This window comes from Ctenopharyngodon idella, chromosome 2 (assembly GCF_019924925.1).
Source record: "Ctenopharyngodon idella isolate HZGC_01 chromosome 2, HZGC01, whole genome shotgun sequence".
NCBI classification, from domain to species: domain Eukaryota; kingdom Metazoa; phylum Chordata; class Actinopteri; order Cypriniformes; family Xenocyprididae; genus Ctenopharyngodon; species Ctenopharyngodon idella.
In genome coordinates this window covers 29734027-29755750 of record NC_067221.1, presented here as the reverse complement: position 1 = coordinate 29755750, position 21724 = coordinate 29734027, and the positions used below count along the sequence as shown (strand labels likewise).

At 37.1% G+C, this 21724-nt stretch overlaps 2 long non-coding RNA genes across 2 annotated transcripts; both read left to right on the top strand.

Moving 5' to 3' along the window:
- The first annotated feature begins 7497 nt into the window (after positions 1-7497).
- On the top strand, positions 7498-18777 carry LOC127494479 (uncharacterized). Its single transcript, XR_007924891.1, has 4 exons — positions 7498-7540; positions 7652-7695; positions 8014-8038; positions 18717-18777. It is a non-coding gene; the product is annotated as an uncharacterized LOC127494479 (long non-coding RNA).
- An 894-nt stretch (positions 18778-19671) lies between these two features.
- On the top strand, positions 19672-21486 carry LOC127494469 (uncharacterized). The gene is made up of 7 exons (XR_007924885.1): positions 19672-19758; positions 20096-20212; positions 20361-20450; positions 20696-20815; positions 20998-21117; positions 21291-21331; positions 21443-21486. It is a non-coding gene; the product is annotated as an uncharacterized LOC127494469 (long non-coding RNA).
- Positions 21487-21724: the final 238 nt, after the last annotated feature.

Below are 21724 nucleotides of genomic sequence, written 5' to 3'. Positions count from 1 at the left end.
GCTCATCTCAAATTTATTACATTTCCATTTCTTGCTGAAGTCAAATGCTGTAATTGAATTCAAATACTGCTGTTTTCAACCCATTTGTGCTGTTATTAATAAATTAATCAGTTCAAATTTTTTATAGCACTTTTCACAATACATAGCTTTTCAAAGCAATTTTACAGAAAATGCATGTGTCTACATTACAATTTTATTTTATTTGTTTTTTTATTTAACCTTTATTTTTCCAGGAAGGTCCCATTGAGAGTAAAAGAAATATCTTCTTCCAGGGTGTAGGGAACACACCCTAGGAAGTAAAATTAGCTCAAATGAAATAATTTATAGGGAATTATAAAGAGTTGTTTAGTTTACGACCGAGCAAATGAGTTGTCCAGCGTTCCTTTGCTCGAGCCGTAAAAAGCTCTTGTAGCAGATATGAATATCCAACAATCGTGAAAACACTGATTAGAGCACGGTAACTTTAAGATCAACAGTTTCAGACATTAAAATTTAGAAGCACATAATACAAGACACATTTCTTCATAAAATCTACAAGAGACTTTATTTATTCTAACACAAACTAATCTAACATAAACACACACACACACACACACACACACATTCATTCATACGCGTTGCAGTAAGAAAGGAAATGAGAGAGAAAGAGTTTTAAGAGAGAGTGATATGAGGAACAGAATTCCTAGCAAAATATGCACTTCAAAGACCTGAACGAACCATGAATAATTAATTTCAATGCACCAGTTCAATCTGGAGGTACTTGCTTGAGTCGACTTTAAATGTGAATCTTCTCGTCGGTGTGCAGAGAAGGGTTTTCCAAGTCGATGATTTGTCGCAGGGTCTTAAAGATCCGTGTTGTGTTTGGTAAAACCCAATCACGTTTGAGCTTGCTGGAAAGATGAAAGGAAGTCTCTTTGTCGCTGGAGTTAAAGTTGAAGCAGCAAAAGTCGTTGGTTGAACTTTGCGGCAAAACTTAGAACACAAGACTTTCAGCGGAAAAGAAAATTAAGTAAAAGAAAAGAAAAGTGAGTGAAAGTTGGATGTCTTGAATGAGCTGCTTGTCTGTTCTTCTAGTTCACTCTGTAGTTCTAGTTGTTCTGCTTACTCTGGTCTCTGCTGACCGGTTCTTTCTTCTAGTTCTCTTGTCTTTGTCTTGGTTCTCTTGTCTAGTTCACTTGTGATATGACTATTTAAACTTAGGTGTTTGTCACACCTCTGAGAGGAGTTTTGGCCAATCAGATATCATCCTGTTTCAAAAGGGCTTTTCTCTGCCCCTAATCCTACATAGGTGTTACTTCCCGTCTCTGTTTTAGCAGAGAGTACCATTTAAACACCATTTCTATTAAATGGAATATGATACATTTTAAACAGATTTCATTCAAGCCAGGATTTAGAGAAGAGGAAAAGAATTAAATCCATTCCAAATAAGGCATACTTTCAGTCAGTCATTCAAGAGTTATCACATTTACATGAATTGTGGGTGTTCTAAAGCAAAACTGGTTACAGGTAGTATTTGTGGACACATGATGTAAAATGTATGCAGTTAAAAGATGTTTGATAAGTCCATTTAAAATTGTTTGGAACAATTTTGATGCAGTTTTAGTTGTAGAACAGTCTTGGTTGTTTTTTCTGTGAAGTTTTAGGTCCCTTAAACAGGCCCCAGAAAAAGGGGCCTGTATTGTCTCTTTAGATCTGGTGATCAAAGACTCTTTATCTTCTAGGTGACCAGTTGGTGTCACAAATGTCTGAGTTTATCACTTCTGCCAGGAAGCATGGGGGTTATAAAAGTAATTAAGCAAGGATTTTCCTGTAGATGGCTGGAGCCGGAATTTCGATTCTGAATTAGAATTATGTTTTGAAAGAATCATCTGAATGATTCATTTGTCTGGTTCGTCCACAGTTCCTACAAGGGAGTCCTGGCCGAGATGGCCATACTAAAGTTTCAAATAAACATGTAACACACAAAACAAATTCTGAACAGACAAAGCTAAAAATATTAATCATAAATCAACAAATGAATTAAAACAGCAGCACAGTAAGAGAAAGCAGATTTTCCATGTTCTGTAGCCTAGGTACCTCTAATTTAATTCCAATTGACGATCTGGTGCTATAGTTCTTTTTACACAAGCATAAAAGAATAGTAATAGTAATGTAATTTGGAGGCATACCCAGCAATGCCTTTACAATATATATTAATATATGTGATTTCCTCCTTTGATATAAGGAGGTCCAACCTACATAGTAATACAACAAACAATGATGAGTACATGAGCAAGCATTTGTTACAAAATGCAATGCAGCATGATAAATACAATCTCGTCTTCTCAGTAAATATATAGACGCATGCATACAAATAATATCGCCAAAATAGGTAAAAATGTACTCTGTATAATTTTCTTTCTATCTCCAAAGGAAAAACTTTTTTTGCCGAAAGAGAAAAACCCAACAAGGGTTTAATTGGGCTGGGGCCATCCAGGGTTGAGCCCCGGCACATAGGCTTACGAGGGCTCGACATACGCTTGTCCAGGACTGCGGGACAAGTGGATTTTTTTGAAGTGAAAGAGCATTATACTTGCCTGACCAGATAAGTAGCTTGATTAAAATGTCAATAACAACCAAAACGCAAGAATTTAATTTAGCTCAAGTGGCGATTTATAGTGGTTACTAGTAATGCACTGGCGGTGATAGCCAATAACCTCTTGAGGAGAATTCAAAACAAATGAGCTCTGCTCACACAAAGAAACTCAGTTGTCATGTTGCAATAAAAATTCAATATTGATATATATCAAATGTAAGAATTTGAAATAAAAGATAAAACATACATTTAATTAGATTGGGGGTGGGGGGGTTGCCCTTTATAAAGGTTACTAAAATACCCCCAGAGTAAATAACATAAATATGCAGATTTAAATATGTCACTGCTGATAAAACACTGATGAGAATGTTGCTTGTTTCAGAATAAATTATATTACAACACACACAAAAATCCTATTTTTTTTCCCAGACAATTTACTTTTTTACTCTGACAAGTAAATGACCAGTTTAGTTGTCCAAAGGACAAGCACAAATCAAGGCTTAATGTCGAGTACAATATTTTGTATTTATATTCTCTCCTTTTATGGTAGCATCACTCCTATATTTGATACTGACACAATGGAGAAGGCACAGGCCTACAGAAAGATTTTATTGTCATCAGATGTAGCTTTGCACACTACCAACATCTATAGAATGATTTTGATCAGCATTTTATTGTTCGTAGCAGAGGGCTCTCTCAACTTGTTATATTTTACAGTTTGTCAAATGATACGATTTTGTAGTCTTTGCATACACATGCACCCCTTGAAAGGTTTTAGTCTTTTCACTAAGTTATCAATATGAACATCAAATGCCAACCTCTCGTCTATCCATATTCCTAGATATTTGTAAGTTGTTACTCTTTCTATATGCACGTCATCAATAGTAAGGATAGATGGAACAGTGGTCATTGAATGACTACGTGAAAAAATAATATACTTAGTTTTATTTGCATTTAAATCTAATTTCAATTTTAATAAATTATGCTGAAAAGTATTAAAAGAAACCTGGAGAATTTCAATAGCTTATGACAAAGAGGATACGGCTGAATAAATAATTGTATCGTCAGCATAAAAAAAGTAACTTTGCAGATTTTTTCCCTGTCCAAATTCATTAATAAAAATAGAAAAAAGAAATGGTGCCAGTAAAGAACCTTGTGGGACACCCTTCTTGACTGTTAATACGGATGAAATGTAATTATCTACTGCAACACGTTGAGTACTATGAGATAAACAGTTTTTAAACCAACTCAAGGCCAAATTACAGAGACCTATAATTTTAATCCTCTGTAACAGTAAGGCATGATCCACTAATTTAAACGCTTTTGTCAAATCAACAAACAAGGCCACACAATGCTGTCTCTCATCGAGAGCAGTAATTAAATCATTAGTAATTAGTGTAGTAGCTGTTGTCGTACTATGGACTGCTGTAAATCCTGACTGAAATGCATTTAAAATATTATTACTAACTAGGTATTCTTTCATTTGATCATTTACTATAGATTCAAAAACCTTTGCTAAAACCGGTTGTTTAGAAATAGGGCAATAATTATTCAAATCACAGGGATCTCCTCCATGAACTTATGAACTTGGGTGAGCAATATAGGGGTAAAGGAAAATAAATATGATTCACTATAGTTTCTCGGCTCATCAATTCCCTGTTTGCCAAAATGAATGACAAATGAATGACTGGTATCTGTTATCAGACTAGCTGAAATAAAATGATTATTAAACATATCAACATTATTAACCTTGTCTGTAATTAATCTTTGGTCCACTTTTAAAACTTTTGGAAGATCAGTAGATTTATTTGACCCTACAAGAGATTTTGGTAGTTTCCAAAATTTAGAAGCATCGGTCATGTTATTGTTAATCAGATTAAGATAATACTGACTCTTCGAACTTTTTTATCAATTTTGTACTCTTATTTCATAATAATCTATAATTGGACCAGTCCTCATCACTATTTGTTTTCTTTGCTTTGTAGCAGGCCACATTTCTTTGCTTAAAAAGAACATTTTGAAATACTAACCAACTCACTGCAAATACAATTCATATTTACTTTAGTATAAACTGCAACCCCTCCTCATTTTTTACTACGGTCAGCTCTAAAAAAATTATATCCATTAATACACACCATATCATCTGTAATTGATTTTTTCAGCCAAGTCTCTATGAGAATTATGATAACAGCATCGGTTGAATCTGCCCAGATTCGTACTGCATTCACCTTATTTACCAAACTTCTCACATTAAGATGGAAAAATCGTATACCCTTACTTGATTTAGGTTCCTCTGGTGTTTGAAGCTGAGCCAACTCTGGGCCTGGGTTAGGATGAATGTTACCTGAAAGCAGTAGCAAAAGCACAAACCACTTTCTCTTCACCACGCCACAGCTCAGACTATTTTTGCCACAAATAGATGTAGCATAATGGGTCAGTTTTCCATGTCCTCCGGGGCAGAACATCCTTTGTGGTGGATCTCGCGTCCAAATGGAGCACCAAAAGGAAAACTCAAAGCCTCTCAGCGACACAGCCAAATCACCGGTCCGTTCCACAGCGGTCCCAGCACATGAAGCCCACAGACACAGCCCAGGTGTGTGTCTCTCATACCCAACAGACGACATGCCATCCACACCAAACATGAATGGCTCCCCAATCTGCTCCGTAGCGGCCTCAGCACACAAAGCCCATAGACAAAGTGCAGGTGCGCGTCCCTCCCATTCAACAGCAGAAGGCCCGCTGCCCACACCAACCAACGGCATCTCCCATACCATGGAGCAGAGTAGGCATATCAGTATAAAAGCTCACATTTTTACAACATGGGATTGTTTCCAGTTAATTAATAAAAACCAAAAATAAAAAAGTGGCATAAACACACCACTAACAATTTTGGTAAACTTAAACGACTTAAACAAGCGAACGCAGACACATACGTGCGGCCATCTTGGAATGATGTAAATTTTACTTTAGATGCAATATAAGGTAATTTGTTATCAGAGGTGACTGTTTACAAATAATGTCATTATGTCAGAAATGTACAGTTCTAAATACAAATTATGGAGTTAGCTAACATCACGTATCAAATTTAGGAACAAACAATGAGCTCATTGAAGTAATTATTACAAGTTTTGAACATAATTATAATATATAGAAAATTGGGCATAGCTGCTGTTCATACCATTTGGCAAAGTTAATCTTGTGCATTTTATCTGATATAACTAGAGTTTATGAGGTTATGAGATGCATTATGTGGATGCATCTTTAATCTAGATTTAAACTGGGTGAGCGAGTCTGAGCCCCGAACATTATCAGGAAGGCTATTCCAGAGTTTAGGAGCCAAATGTGAAAACGCTCTTCCTCCTTTAGAGGACTTAGATATCCTAGGTACAACCAGAAGTCCAGAGTTTTGTGATCTTAAAGAGCGTGAAGGATTGTAGGGCGATAGAAGATCGGTTAAGTACACAGGAGCTAAACCATTTAGAGCCTTATAGGTCATTAGCAGTACTTTATAATCGATACGGAACTTAATAGGTAACCAGTGAAGAGATGATAAAATTGCTGATCATCCAACATTTTATATCTTTAACAATGGATAATTTAGAGATTTCATCTGGAGTATCATCGGCATAGCAGTGGAAACTAATTCCATGTTTTCTTATAATATTTCCAAATGACACCATGTATATTGAAAATAGCAGAGGGCCTAACACAGATCCTTGCAGCACTCCGTAATTTACTGACGTTATCTCAGATTTTTTCACCGTTTCCCCTGAATACCAGTGTAATTTTGTAGTCGATCTAGGAGTATTTTATGATCTATAGTGTCGAACGCAGCACTGAGATCAAGTAACACTAGTATTGAGATACAGCCTTGGTCAGAAGCTAGAAGTAAGTCATTTGTAATTTTAACGAGCGCAGTTTCTGTGCTATGATGAGGCCTGAATCCTGACTGAAATTTTTCATAGATATCTTTTTTTACAGGAAGGAGCACAATTGACCTTTCGCAAAGGCCCGCCCCCCTTAGTTACTGTTGCTTTGTCCGACAAGCCGCGGAGCAAAGAGGACACTGACAACATGTCGACAGACAAGACAGAGCAGGTTACTTATGATATTAAACAAAGTCTCAGCTTTCAAACCGTGTAGTTTTTTTAAGAAATTCAAAAAATAAAAACCGTTTTGTGGCTCTTTAATGTGTTGTGACAGATCGCTGTAGCGCCTCAGATCAAGAGGCTCGTGAACCGATCATCTCTTCCTACTATTTCATTTATAGCATCAAATAAACATGAATGAACATGAGAAGGAATGTTGTTTCAAACACGGAAAGACATCAATACACACCATTTTTCAAGTTTAAGTCCACCGAGGTTAATCTTCTAACTCCTGACTGCTTTGTTGGACAAAATAGCGGATTCAGCATTCTAATTAGGTTAGATCGCTTGTCTATCAAACTCCCTGCGAAGGGTCAATTGAGCGGACAAATCTTTGTCTGGTATTTTAAACAATCAATGGAAGATCTAGTTGTGGCTTCTTAATGAGATTCTTAATAACTGCCAGCTTGAAAAAGTGGCCCAGAAGATCTGATTGGTGGGATTTAGGATGAAGAAGAGAAAATAATTAAGTATTGCATGATGTAAAAATATAACTAACATAATGAACATTATTCCTCCTTCTGTTACAGGTTTTTTCCCACAAGTATGAGCTCTATGTCGTAGTAAACTATGATTGTGGACGTTATAATGCAGACATCAAATGTGAAGATGAAATCTGGCGTCGATTTAATGACTGCGGTGTATTAGAGGTATATATATATGTGTGTGTGTGTAAATGATGCACATACTTTATTGTGTAATTGAAATAGTGTATGTGCAATTTAATAAGTGTGTTTATATAATTACTCACATCTCATGTTATTTTTTCTTGAAAGAGTTCTTTGAACAGTGACTTCAGAAAGGACTCTAAACTCAGGTATCAGTGTTGTTTTCTGATCAGCAGCTTCTGTGACTTTGTTCAAGACAGATATGATTGTTTTTGTGAGCTCATATCTGAACAGATCTTAAAGTGTTTGTTTCTTCACAGGAGTTCAGATGCCTGTTTACTCGTGTACAGACGCAGAGAGCAAAGTGAGTATCACAGTATTTCATTACTGCAGTAAGAGAAAGTCAGCATGATCTCAATGTTCTGTCAGAAACTCGTCACATCGTCACAACTAGACAGATAAAGTGCTCAAAGTTACTGTGTAAATGTGGGAAACAGTGAACTAATGGACGACAGTTCACAAGCACTACATGTGACACATTTGTAATTGTGGAAATGACATTCGTATTTTCTAAAGAATGACTGGTAATATCAGACAGTTCAGTGTTTGTCCTTTTACATTTACAGTGTGATTCATTATGAGAGTAGAATTAATCAGAGTTTGTTTTTTTGTCTTAAAGCAGCTCGAGACACTGGAGAAGATCAGAGGTAATGAATCTGATTCTGTCAAATATGTACATTATTCTGTTGGTTTCTGTGGTTTGTGTCAATAGAACTGAATCAGACATTAATTGATATAAGCCAAAGGTCCCCAGCCTCCGGGTCACCACCCAGTTCTGGGGCATGGAAATGTTTCTACTGGGTTGCAAGAATGAAAAAATGTCTAGGCTAAATGCGATGCCACTGTATTATTTATTGTGCATTTCCCCATTAAGAGACACTATTCAAGTTTACATATGGCACAAGAAATCTTTGTTTCCATAATTATTAGGTTCAGCTAATAATAGCATGAATTTCTTTAGTGGAGGAGGTAAGAAATGACCAAACGATGGTGACAATGCAGAGACAGCTGATAAAAAAAAAAAAGCATTTAACTGAAAATATGATGATTCTTATCTAAAAAAAAAAAAAAAAAATCTCTACTGGCAATTTACATGCTCCAAACCTCAAAATGTGTATTATATGTGGAGATAAATTAACTAATGAGTCGATTAAGCCCTCAAAATTGCTTCGGCATCTTGAAACTAAGCACCCAGCATTGAGAGACAAAAACATTTTTGAATAGAAAAATGCTATCAAAAGGGGCAACAGCTCATGTCATTCCAAATATGACTTTCTTCTGTTGAATGTAAAAGAAGATATTCTGAGATATTGTTTTATGTGTTTGTTGTTGTTGTTTCATTCATACAATTAATGTCAGTGGGCACCAAAACAGTTTGGTTACCAACAATCTTCAAAATATCTTCTTTTATGTTCGATAGAAAAAAGAAACTCATACAGGTTTGGAACAACACGAGGATGAACTATCCCTTTAACATATTTTAACCTGTTTTTATGACCGTTTTTGGCAACATTTTATATGAAGCCTGTATTTATAATGCATTATAATACATGTATAATGCCTTATAAACAATCGTATAATGTGTTGTATCATCTGATAAATAATCATAAGAACAGTTACAATACATTATAATATTTACCTTTATGTGGTTATAACTGTTAAGAGTACAATGCATTATAACACCAGATTAAACCTGCATTTACAATGCATCATAATGCATTACAATGCACACATAATGCCTTATAAACAACTCTATAATGTGTTGTATCATCTCATGAATAATCATAACAACAGTAATAATACTTACCAATTTGTGGTTATAGCTATTAAGAGTATGATGATTTGTAACACACAATGAACATAAGTGAATCCACTTAAGTTATAATGGATTATATAGTCCATAGTTTCATATCTTTTCCTTTTCCAAGTCTCATATCTTGACATTGTTTCTTTAAGATCTGCACAGTATACTAGTATACACAGTATACAGTATGCATACTACATCTTATGAGTGGTCTTTTTACTGTATTTACATTGTTTACAGTCAAGTGACAAAAACAAAGTCTTTTAATACCAAAAACACTTTACAATGTGGTCATAATATTTATAAGTGGTTTTTGACTGCTTTAAGTAAAGTAACAAAAGTTAAGTCTTCTTTTAAACAGCCATAGAATGTCATAAAATGGTTATACAACATTTCCCTTCAGGTAAAATCAAAGTTGTGTGTAAAAGTACAAAGGAACAAAACATTCACAATGCAAATCATGTTATACCTTTGTAGTGATATTGGAAAAAAGCATGTAGATTTAATAGCTTAGTATTTATATATACAAAAAGAAAAAATAAATTATAACCAGGGCTTGACATTAACTCCCGCCAACCCGCCAAATGCGGGTAAATTTCAGCTGTGGTGGGTAAGACAGCCACTCCCACTAGCCACTTTGGCGGGTTGAATATAATTTCAGCCTACAGTCAAATGAAAGGTAGCTAAACTCATCGTAGCACAAAATTACAATCCGATCACAATTCTTTATAGATTAACTTGCAGTTAGTGAAGGCGGGATCGGCAGAATCACGCTGAATGATACAACAGAAGCGCTCTCTCTCTCTCTCCCTCTCTCTTGTGATCAGATCTTCTTGCGCATGAATAGTCAAATACACGCACACACAGATGTCAAAATGCCCATTGTGTGGAGTATCTCGCATGGATACAGTCAGTTATGGCTTAAGTGTACGTAAAAACGGTAAAAACGATCTGTGTCAGTATATTACGTACATGCATTCAGCAGCCCAAAGTAAATATCTGTGTCATTAATGTTAATCAAACAACAAAAGATGTTAAATAAATGTTAAATAAACCTACTGTACCTGAAAAAAAGAGTTTAGGCTATTTAATTTACTATTGTATTTTTAATTTGCTTCTTTGTTCTTTATAGCCTAACAAATATAACTTATACAATTATAAAATTTATCATATTATGATCACCCACCCCTTGCCAACCATACCAGCTGATATACGATGTAGGCCTAGTCTTGATTTAGGTGGTCAATCTGCATTTGAAAGTTTGAAAGGGTTTTAAATCTAGCTAATCAAGTAAAATGACTCAAAATCAAGTAATTTTAGCATACCAAATTGAACTTTAATCATATACAATGTAATTTCCCAACAGCAAAATTGTGGCCAGTGAAAATGCTGAGTGGCTAGTAACTTTGGAAAACCACTGGCCACAGTGGCTGGTTAGCAAAAAAGTTAATGTCAAGCCCTGGTTATAACACAAGAGTATGTTCAACTATTAACAGTTATTTTTATTTCAACTGTCAGTTCCAGTCCTTAATGCTGATTGGTCAATAGCTGTGTTTTATTCACGATAAAACACGGCTATGACCGCTTCTGTAATGGGGAGTCAGACATGATAGGATCTATGTGCATCTTTATTAAACAATCATAGTCAAACAGGCAGAGGTCAATAACCAGCAATAACAATGTCCAAGACAGAGCAGAATCGTAAACAGGGACAGGCAAAGGGTCAGGGCAGGCAGCAGACAAGGCGTAGTGAATCTAGATATCCAGGCAGAGAATCAACAGGGTAGGCAGCAAACAATCATGATGAGAATAAACAGTCCAAGGCTAAACACAAGAATACAGATCACAGGGAAAAACGTTCAGTAATGTCAGCCGGGGCAAAACAAGACTTCACAATGGGTGAGAGTGAGAGTGGTTCTTTGATAGTCCATGAGATGAGGATCAGGTGTGTGGGTAATCAGGACCAGGTACGAGGTTATGTGAAATGAAGTCCACGATAGAGCTAGTACTCAGGTGAGGGACCCCTCTGGTGGTGATCGTAGGGAGCCACAGAGGCCAAATTCATGACAGCTTCACCCAACGGTTCTGTGTATCACTACACAACACACTTAGCAACCACTCTTAACAACGTAAACTGTATGTTCTCAGTTGATATTGTTCATTGAAGCTTACTGTATTATGTAGAAGAGTATTGTGACAAAGGGATAGAGTGAGCGAGTTTATTACCTGCATTCAGATTTAGCATTTTCCTTCAGGTCAGTCCTATTTTCATAATGAAAAATCTGTTTAAATGTCCGATGTATTATCTTGTCCTTTTAACAGATAAGGGGCTTTACCATGACTGACAGCGCTAGTCAAAGCATTTGTCAGTTGTGTCTTGTTCCGTGTTTACAACAATTCAGTCTTTTCAATGTAAAAGTCTTCACTACTGACTGACACACTCATAAAGACAGTCTTTGCCGCCATCTATTGGCATAATAATGTAACTTCTGTTCATGGTCAGGGACTATTTTTTTCCAGTGGAAGGAAGGCTTTTAGTGAAAGTTTACTTTATGAAAGTTGCATTGATACATATTTTTGGCTTTAATATTTGTATTGTGTGGTAACCGTTTTATAAAAGTAATAAGGTACTCGTGGCAACCCCTTCAGCCGTGACTTATTCACAATACAGCACAGCTTCTCACACCTTATTGCTTACTTATATCCAGCTTATTGGTTATTTTTGTTCTTGTCCTGAAAATTTACACTTACATTTACATTTATTCATTTGGCAGACGCTTTTATCCAAAGCGACTTACATGTGAGGGATACAACAAGTGAGTCGTCATGACGAGGCAAATAGACACAAGAAGTGCTCACAATACAAGTTTCAGTCATTGCTCAAAGTATCATAAACTACAATAGAGAGGGATTAAAAGAAATGAAAGCATAGGTAATGAAAGGATAGGATTTTTTTTTTATTTAAGATGAGGTGAAGTTCTCACGAAAGAGATGAGTTTTCAGCTGTCTTTTGAATATTGCCAGGGGATTCTGCATTCCGGATGAAGGCAGGAAGATCCTTCCAACAGCATAGAGCAGAGAATGAAAATGTCCTGGAGAGTGATTTCGTGCCTCTCTGTGATGGTACCACGAGCCTTCGCTCCTTTAGTGATCCCAGGCTTCTGGTAGGAGTGTAGACTCGTAAGAGTGAGTGGAAGTAGGAGGGTGCAGAGCCTGTGGTAGATCTGTAAGCAAGCGTCAACGCCTTGAATTTGATGTGAGCAGCAAGTGGTAGCCAGTGCAGAGAGATGAAGAGAGGCGTGACGTGGGCTCTTTTGGGCTCGTTGAAGACGAGACGTGCTGCAGCGTTCTGAATCATTTGTAGAGGCCTGATTGTGCATGATGGCAGTCCAGCCAGAAGAGCATTGCAGTATTCAAGCCTAGAAATGACCAGGGCCTGGACCAGAAGTTGTGTTGCATGTTCTGTTAGAAAGAGCCTGATTATCCTGATGTTGTATAGTGCAAATCTGCATGACCGAGTGGTCTTTGCAATGTGGTCTTTGAAGGTCAGTTGGTCATCAAAGATTACTCCAAGATTTCTGGCCAAATTTGATGGGGTAATTGAAGATGCACCAGACAGCTTGAGATTCATGCAACTACTGTGGGATCATCTGGTTGGAATTAAAGGAAGAGTTGTGTGTCATCAGCATAGCAATGGTAGGAGAAACCATGTGCCTGAATGATGGAACCAAGTGATGTAGTGTAAATGGAGAAGAGGAGGGGTCCAAGCACTAAACCCTGAGGAACCCCTGAGTAGTCATATGAGGGTGCTTCTGTCAAGATGATTGATCGCAACCTTTGACGTCTTGACCTTTACGGGGCCTCCTATGTGTTACCCTATGAACCTCTAGGTGTCTTCTGGGTGAAATAAATCGATGACGGGTAGGGCTGGGTATCGAACTCTATACTTTTTAGGTACTGACCGAATTGCCTCGATACTATCGAGTATCGAAAAGTGTCTTGTGATTCGGTACCAAATTTCGATACCTCAGAACGGAGCCGGGGAGAGGGGGCGGAGAAATGCTGTCGCTGTCTCGTTGTTGAGCAAGTAATAATGTTGCACTGCATTATTATTTATATCTAAATATATAAAACTATGCGTTCGAGAGAGACCCTATGTGCGAGAGAGCGAGTGAATCAACGATTTCACTTTCAGCTTTATCTCCGAAAAGGACGGGTGAGAACCGGCTGTTTATGTGAGCAGCCGGTTCACTACAGATACTGTGAACAGAAAACAGAAGTGTCGCACTGCCTGCAGAAACAGTGGGATGCACAATGTTTTTTAGACTACTAATGGATAGGTATAATACACAGCAGCATTACATCAGCGTTCATTCCTCAAGTCTATGGAAACACGCGTCCGGTTCGTGACGGGCTCTAGTTCGACTGCACGAGCACAGGCTTTGACTCCAGAACACGAACAATTCTGGTGGAAAAGGGGTATCAGCATCCTCCTGATACTGCCATACTGCGGAAAATCCACGGGTCGGGCCAAGAAAAAAAAAACAAAAAACATTCCAATTAATTGCGGGTGGATGAGAGATGAATCATTAACGTGTCGATTTTAATAAAGGCACAGAACTCTCATTTCACGGTAAGATGCAACAAAAGTGTGTCACTCTTTTACTTTCACTTTGAACTGAACGTGTTTCTCTTCAGAGAAAATCTATTAAGGAAAACGTGTGCCTAGAGCACCTCTTAGTGGTCATTATATAAAACACAAAGAGATACTGCTTTATAACTTAGCTTTAATTAAAAATATACACAAGCTTAACTAACAGAAATTATATAATTATATATCCAGCAATGATGTAAGGAAACAGTGACAATTTAAGGTTTAAAGGGAGTAAAGCCTGTTTTTAGGCTGTTAAGGAAATGAAATTAAGCCAAATAAGAACTTTAATTTTAAAGAAATGTTAATTTATAAGCAGCCTACTTCAGTTTGATAAGTTACCAAATCATCATGCTTAACACTGAGAATTTTAATAATTCTAATGTGATGATCAGATGCAGATAATCAGATAAATCAGAGAATATCATTGGACAGTTGGGGGGTGGATGCACAGATTTTGTCTTTGTTCAAGTTGCACAATGAACATGGGTTGGTGCTCTTTATTTTGAACTCTCAAAGTGCACCAAATTATGATTTTATCATTAAAATTTACAAAATTTTCTATATATATTCTTAATAATAGGGGAGACCGGGGATGGTTGTAACATGGGGGTGGTTGTAACACAATCAGTTCCACCAATTGCAGACTAGGATTGTATGGAAAAGAAAGACTGACAGAGGTGTCTCTGCCAGTGTTTTAAGTAAAGAATCTGATGAGGTTTGGGTGAAATGCGCCCTATGCAGTTTCTGGGCCCACCAAGCTTGCAATCCAGGGTTACCAGCATTCATCTGTCAGCACTGTAACTCTGATTCAGAATATGCACACATAGACACACAAGCACACACATTGACATGTTATTTTTGTTAGACTTAAAGATGTACAAAGATGTTCTTTAACCGGGTACATTCTAGTAGCCTAGTGTTTTTATTATGTGTACTTAAGTAAGTTTGTTCTAGTAGACAAATGTATACACACACACACACACACACACACTGTCATAGAGAGAGTAAGAGACATTGTTCTTTTATTTCAATAAACCTGTTTTTGAACAATATCATATGGTATGCGTGTGTTTTTGCTTACAACCTACCCCAGCATGTGTTACAACCTACCCCGGTAGTGTGGTAAGATGTAACAAAGGAACACCATGTATTTAACATTAACTCACAAGGTCTGTGATATTCTTGTAGAGGGTTGAACTGGTTCCATTTGTAGTGAACAAATGTGGGTACTTTGTATAAAAGTTTGAGAACTCAAGCTAAAAAATTCAGCAAGTTATAGGTGCTGAAGCAAAAAGTGTTACAACCATCCCCAGTCTCCCCTAATTATTTTTTTGAAGAAGAACAACAATTGCTGAGTGATTTAAAAAGATCTGCAGTGAGCCTCACATACTGACTTTTTGCATTGAAAACTGAACTTTATTAAAACTGTTTGCACTGATTTATTGTGTTGGTTAAATTTTATTCATTTGTGCTTTTTTATTCCTTTGTGCAGTGGCTCAGGACATGAGGCTTTGAGTCTGTAAAAAAAGTCAACAAACTTAAAATATAAAACCAAAGATTTTTTGAGGTAATGTAATCTTGTTAAAACAGATTTTCTAGAATTGGTATCGAAAAAGGTATTGTTCAGGAATCAGTATCGAAGTCAAGGTATCGGTATCATCTCGGTATCGAAAATTTTTGAACGATACCCAGCCCTAGGGTTGAGGTCACCTGTGCATCCGCATTCTGACTCATCTATCTCTCTCTCTGTACAAGTGAGAAGCAACAAGAGTCTAATGAAGAAACAGTTGGATCAAAATCATACCTTCACTAGGGGCCAAACAACTAAAAATCAAGTCAGGAATCTTGGTGTGATTTTGGAGTCAGACCTGAGTTTCAGTAGCCATGTAAAGACAATAACTAAATCAGCATATTATCATTTCAAAAATATTGCAAGAATTAGATGCTTTGTCTCCAGTCAAGATTTAGAGAAACTTTTTCATGCTTTCATCTCCAGCAGGGTGGATTATTGTGATGGACTCCTCACTGGCCTTCCCAAAAACACCATCAGACATCTGCAGCTCGTACAGAACACTGCTGCCAGGATTCTGAGCAGAACCAGAAAACATGAACACATCACACCAGTCTTTAGGTCCTTGAACTGGCTTCCAGTTGCATTTAGAATTGATTTTAAAGTACTGTTACTTGTTTATAAATCCCTCAATGGCCTAGGAGCTCAATATATTGCAGACATGCTCATAGAATATAAACCTAACAGATCACTCGGATCATCAGGATCAAGTCACTTAGAAATACCAAGGGTTCACTCAAAGCAAGGAGAGTCTGCTTTTAGCTGTTAAGGCCCCGGTATACTTCAAACAAAGTTATTTTTGTTCTTCGTTTAGGGATAAAACAAAGTTTGAAATGCGTGAGCTGCGATATACTGTAAACGAACATCTGACGCCGCCCACACTGCTGAGAGCGATGGTTAGATGAATATGTAAATATGTGCCGTGCACTTTCTTCTCAGTAACAAAATAAACACAACAAAAATGAGAAAACAGCAAGAATTTTTATAGAAAGCATAAGAAAAGCGTCTGATCATAACAGCATGGGTATGTTAGCACGAGCTCTGCAAAGTAGCACTCCAGTCACGTTTATTCATATAGCACTTTATTCAATAGATTGCTTAAATCAAGCAGCTTTACAGTATCAAACATGAAAAACAGTGTCAGTGCCTCATTTCATCAGAACCACAACTTCATTTTGTACTATAAAGCGGCTATCCAGTGTGTTCATGTTTTCACCCGTGGAGCTCTTACCTCAACAAACTCAAACACACAAAATGAGTAAAAGACGATGGTAGTACGAAGGTGTTTTGCAGCTCGAGTGAACTTTTCCTGAAAGTTCACTTTGGCAAGCCGTTTCCAACTTCTAAAAAAAACACAAAACAAACTTTGTTTTGGCCTGATTTTGTTTGAAATGACGTCACATCAGTTCATTCTTCGATTTCGTTTAAAGTATATCAGGGCCTTCATGCCAGCCACAGCTGAAACCAGCTTCCAGAAGAGATCAGATGTGCTCCAACAGTAGTCACATACCAATCTAGACTCAAAACACATCTTTATATCTATGCATTTACTGAATGAGCACTGTGCTATGTCCGAACTGTTTGCACTTTATTTCATATGTATCATCTTTTCATTCTTTTTCTTGTTTTTATTTCATTTGAATGTATTTTATATACATTTTTATGCATCATCTTTTTATTTCTGACTCTTTTAATGCATTTTAAATCTTGCTGTCTGGTTGAAAGAGCTGGGAGAATTAGGAAGTAAGCATTTGTTATCCCTGGATGGAGCTCTGACAGAGTTAGTCCAGGAAGATTTGTCTATAAAGGTATTGTTTAAATGCAAAGCTATCTGACAAATAAAAATATTTTTACAGTTATACATTGGCGTGAGGAAGATACGCTTAGATCCACTCTGATGGATAGAACCATTTTAGATCCACTCTGACAGACAACAAAGTTGAGTAGATTAATCCCTGGATGGAGCTCTGGACAGTTGTTCCAGGAAGACTTGCAACACAGTCCCACGCGACTTATCTGTCCGACTCTGTGAGTACTAAAATCCCGACAAACCCTGCGAGAGCCTCCTGGTGGAGCAACCTTGCCTTTCTCCATCCGAGACTCACCTGTCAACTGCAGTGAGTATTGGACTCCCGTCGGATGCTGCAAGAGTTCTTCCAGCTGGGTGTTCCAAATTTGACCTGCTCCTGTCATAGGCTATGTGGGCCTTTCTGGTCAGTCATTTCAATCACACTGCATCCTGTCCAATGGCCAGTACGGCTCACCCATCCAAAGCAGTGAGAAGCTCCCATCAAGAAGCAGATCTTTTAGTCTGGCAGCTGTCCTTTTGCTCATTTGGTTTTTGGGGGAGTACTCTGGGTTCGGACCAAATTCAGATCTCGGAGGCCTCCCCTCAGACAGCACGCCTTTAATCTTGTAGCAGATGCTAGTGTGAGGCTGCCTCCACTTGCAACACAGTCCCACACGTTTCATTTTCATCCTCTATTTCCTTCTTTACACAACCTTTAATCTATTTAATTATATGTAGATGTAAACTCGTGAAATGGTGTTTTATTAACAATGTTAGGGAGGAGCATGTTCAGATAATAAACCTAATTAACAAGGGAGTAGCACATTCAGTTAATCAACCCAGTTAACGAGATAAGAGGTATATGTACAGCATACTTACCTCTGTTCCATAACAGTTTTGATGCATCCCTCCACCCCATCTCCTCACCTGGGATGGGGGGAGTACTCTGGGTTCGGGCCAAATTCTGAGCTCAGAGCCCTCCACTCAGACAGTACTCCAAATACACATAACCTTTATTCTATTTAATTTTATGTAAGTGTGAACTCGTGAAATGAAATTCAAAGTCATCAAATCAAGTAATTTGCATCTTATCTGCATATGGGTGAAGTTACACACAAACCAGCTTGTATAAAGAGAGCTTATTTTATGTATAATCAAGTGCGTAGCTTAATAGTCCATGTTTTAAAACATTTTGAGTGAACACAGACAGAGTGAAGAATCATTCATGAATTTCCATCACTACTAATAGCCCACCACAGTTTTTTCATGTGGTTGTTGAATAATTTAGAGTTCAAAAGGTTATGGTATCCAGAGATCTCCAGGGATAGCTGTGAAAGCTCTCAAATGTTTACACCCCTTTCCAACTCCATACTTTTGCAAAGTGGGTTTTTCTAGCACTGACAGCCATTAAAACTAAGTTACAGAGCAGACATTTGCAACACTCTTCTGATATTCTGGTGTTATTGATCAACTGCTCAGTAAATAGAGTGTTTTATTGTCCTCAACAGACGTGAAGATCAGCGATCACTGGAGGCCAGTGAAGTGACCAAAACAGAAGCTGCTGGAAAGGTTGTGTGTGTTTTATTAGGGGTTTCATTGTGAACACCTATTTTGTGCTTCATGTGCTTGTTTCGTGACTGATAATCAGTGTTTGACATTCTAGTGTTATTACTGCTATAGTAGTTATTTAATAGTGATAGTCTGTTTGCTGCTATTATACCGCAGTGTTGGTTCTGTGGACACTGAATATAATGCAGTTGTAGATTGTAAAGATGTTCAGTCAAGTGTCATTGTTGACACTGTCATTTAGTGTCAAGTTCCATTAAAATATATTACAGAGCCTGAAGATACAGGATCCCAGAGAGGATAATTTAAAGAGTCTCTCAAACACAAAGAAGACTGACTCAACAGGCCAGAAAAGAAGTAAGAAATGAACCCTTCATCTGATCTGATCATTTGCTTTGAACCATTGAGTCCGTTTCTTATCTTGATGGACACACGATGGTGCTGTACACTTTTCAATGAGTTACTGTAAGTTTCTCTGGTCAGCTGGATTGATGTCAGTCAGTGTTAATAATGTGTTTCTCATTTAAGGATACTGTGGGCTGGAGAATCAAGACTCCACCTGCTTGAATGCAGTTCTTCAGACGCTCTTCATGACGAAGGATTTCAGGGAACATGTCAAGAGGTAAAGAAACGTCTTTCACTTCCTGCAGTGGAAACAACAGCTGATCAATAAACACTCAATGTCTTCTGTAGAGTTTCATCTGGTGATAACTTCATTAAAGAGCTGAAGAAATTGTTCAAAGAATTAGAAACACAAGAGAAAACTGCAGTTTCAGCAGCTGGGGTCACAAGGAGCCTCGGCATTACAGACGGTTGGTCTCTTTTATTGATGTTTCCAACATTCAGTCAATATTCTTGCTGATAAAAGTTATTCAGTATGTGTTTGATTGTTATGTGCTTCTCTCCATCAAACCCAAAGTTTATAAACAAGATGCAGCAGTACTTCTACATTTGATCCTTAAAAAGACTCCTGGATCCTCTGAGGTAACTAGTTTCTTCTGGATTATTCTGTCCTCTTTTGTCTCAGTGTTCAGTGACTTTCATAAGGAGCATCAATCATCTCACAGCAGTTCAGCTCTGGAAGTGTTTCTCCAGAGAAAGTTCATTGTTGGCTTTTATTTGGTTTTAATCTCCTGCTTCTTCATTGTCTGTTCAAACTTACTTAACATTGATAACTGACTGTCATTTGTGACACAATTAAAGGTTTATCAGCAGTCTAATGTGATGGAGGCTGAACTTCAGAGAATGATCATTTTAACAATGAAAGCACACATATATCTGTGAATCATCACTAAAGTCTGTTTTCTTCACATCTTTGTAGCTTTTTAAGGGCACTATAAAGATGACAAGAACATGGAGGTCATGCAGAGACAAACCAGAACAAATCTCTGAGGATTTCCTCTCATTGATAGTCTCTATTCAAAACTCTCAGGATGTGGTAAGAAGATCATTACTCATCTGAGTTGATCTCTATGGAACTGAATTCTATACACAGATACCAGCAACAATCAAAAGCAATTTTATTCTGCTGTGTCATCCTGAAATGTTCCTTCTGTTTATCATTGTTTTCTTCACTGCAAATGTAGGAAGATGCTTTACAGGCATATGCTTGTGGAAATAAGACTGTGGGATCAGTGTACTGTGATCACTGTAGGAAAATGATAGTCATTGAAACTGTGAGTATCTTTTCTAGTGTATATTAAATCTCAAGTGTGTAATTATGATCCTCATTTAACACAGAAATGATCACTTTGAAAATGATGAAAACAGATTAATTTCATGAGAATCTCAATTAAAAACATCCCTGTAAAATCAAGCAGTCGTTCAGTGTAATATTTCCTTCAAATGCTGAAAGTATCTTGTGAAGAAAAGCAGCACAATTCATTCATGCTGCACTAATACATTATTATTTTCTCCACAGAAAACAGAGATGAATGAGTTTCCAGAACACTTAATTGTTGAGTTGAAGAGATCTGATTCATACAGCACAAATAGGTTAAGCTTCAGTAAAAATGAAGTGATCATTCGTCCTCATATCAAGGTACTCAAATAATACGCTAGTTTAATGGTTTAATACTTTACAGACACACACATCACAACCGCTTTAGACACACACTGACATTTGTGATAATAGTCTTATTTGTCAATTCAAGTAGTATTGTGTAATGTAAAAATGTAACTAATATAACATAATCATGAACATTATTCCTCCTTCTGTTACAGGTTTCCTCCCACAAGTATGAGCTTTATGTCGTAGTAAACTATGATTGTGGACGTTATAATGCAGACATCAAATGTGAAGATGAAATCTGGCGTCGATTTAATGACTCCAATGAATTCGAGGTATATAATCATACATACATACATGCATATATATATATATATATATATATATATATATATAGTGTGTGTGGAAATTATGTGTGCACTTTATTGTGTCATTGAAATAGTGTATGTGCGATTTAATAAGTGTGTTTATATAATTACTCACATCTCATGTTATTTTTTCTTGAAAGAGTTCTTTGAACAGTGACTTCAGAAAGGACTCTAAACTCAGGTATCAGTGTTGTTTTCTGATCAGCAGCTTCTGTGACTTTGTTCAAGACAGATATGATTGTTTTTGTGAGCTCATATCTGAACAGATCTTAAAGTGTTTGTTTCTTCACAGGAGTTCAGATGCCTGTTTACTCGTGTACAGACGCAGAGAGCAAAGTGAGTATCACAGTATTTCATTACTGCAGTAAGAGAAAGTCAGCATGATCTCAATGTTCTGTCAGAAACTCGTCACATCGTCACAACTAGACAGATAAAGTGCTCAAAGTTACTGTGTAAATGTGGGAAACAGTGAACTAATGGACAACAGTTCACAAGCACTACATGTGACACATTTGTAATTGTGGAAATGACATTCGTATTTTCTAAAGAATGACTGGTAATATCAGACAGTTCA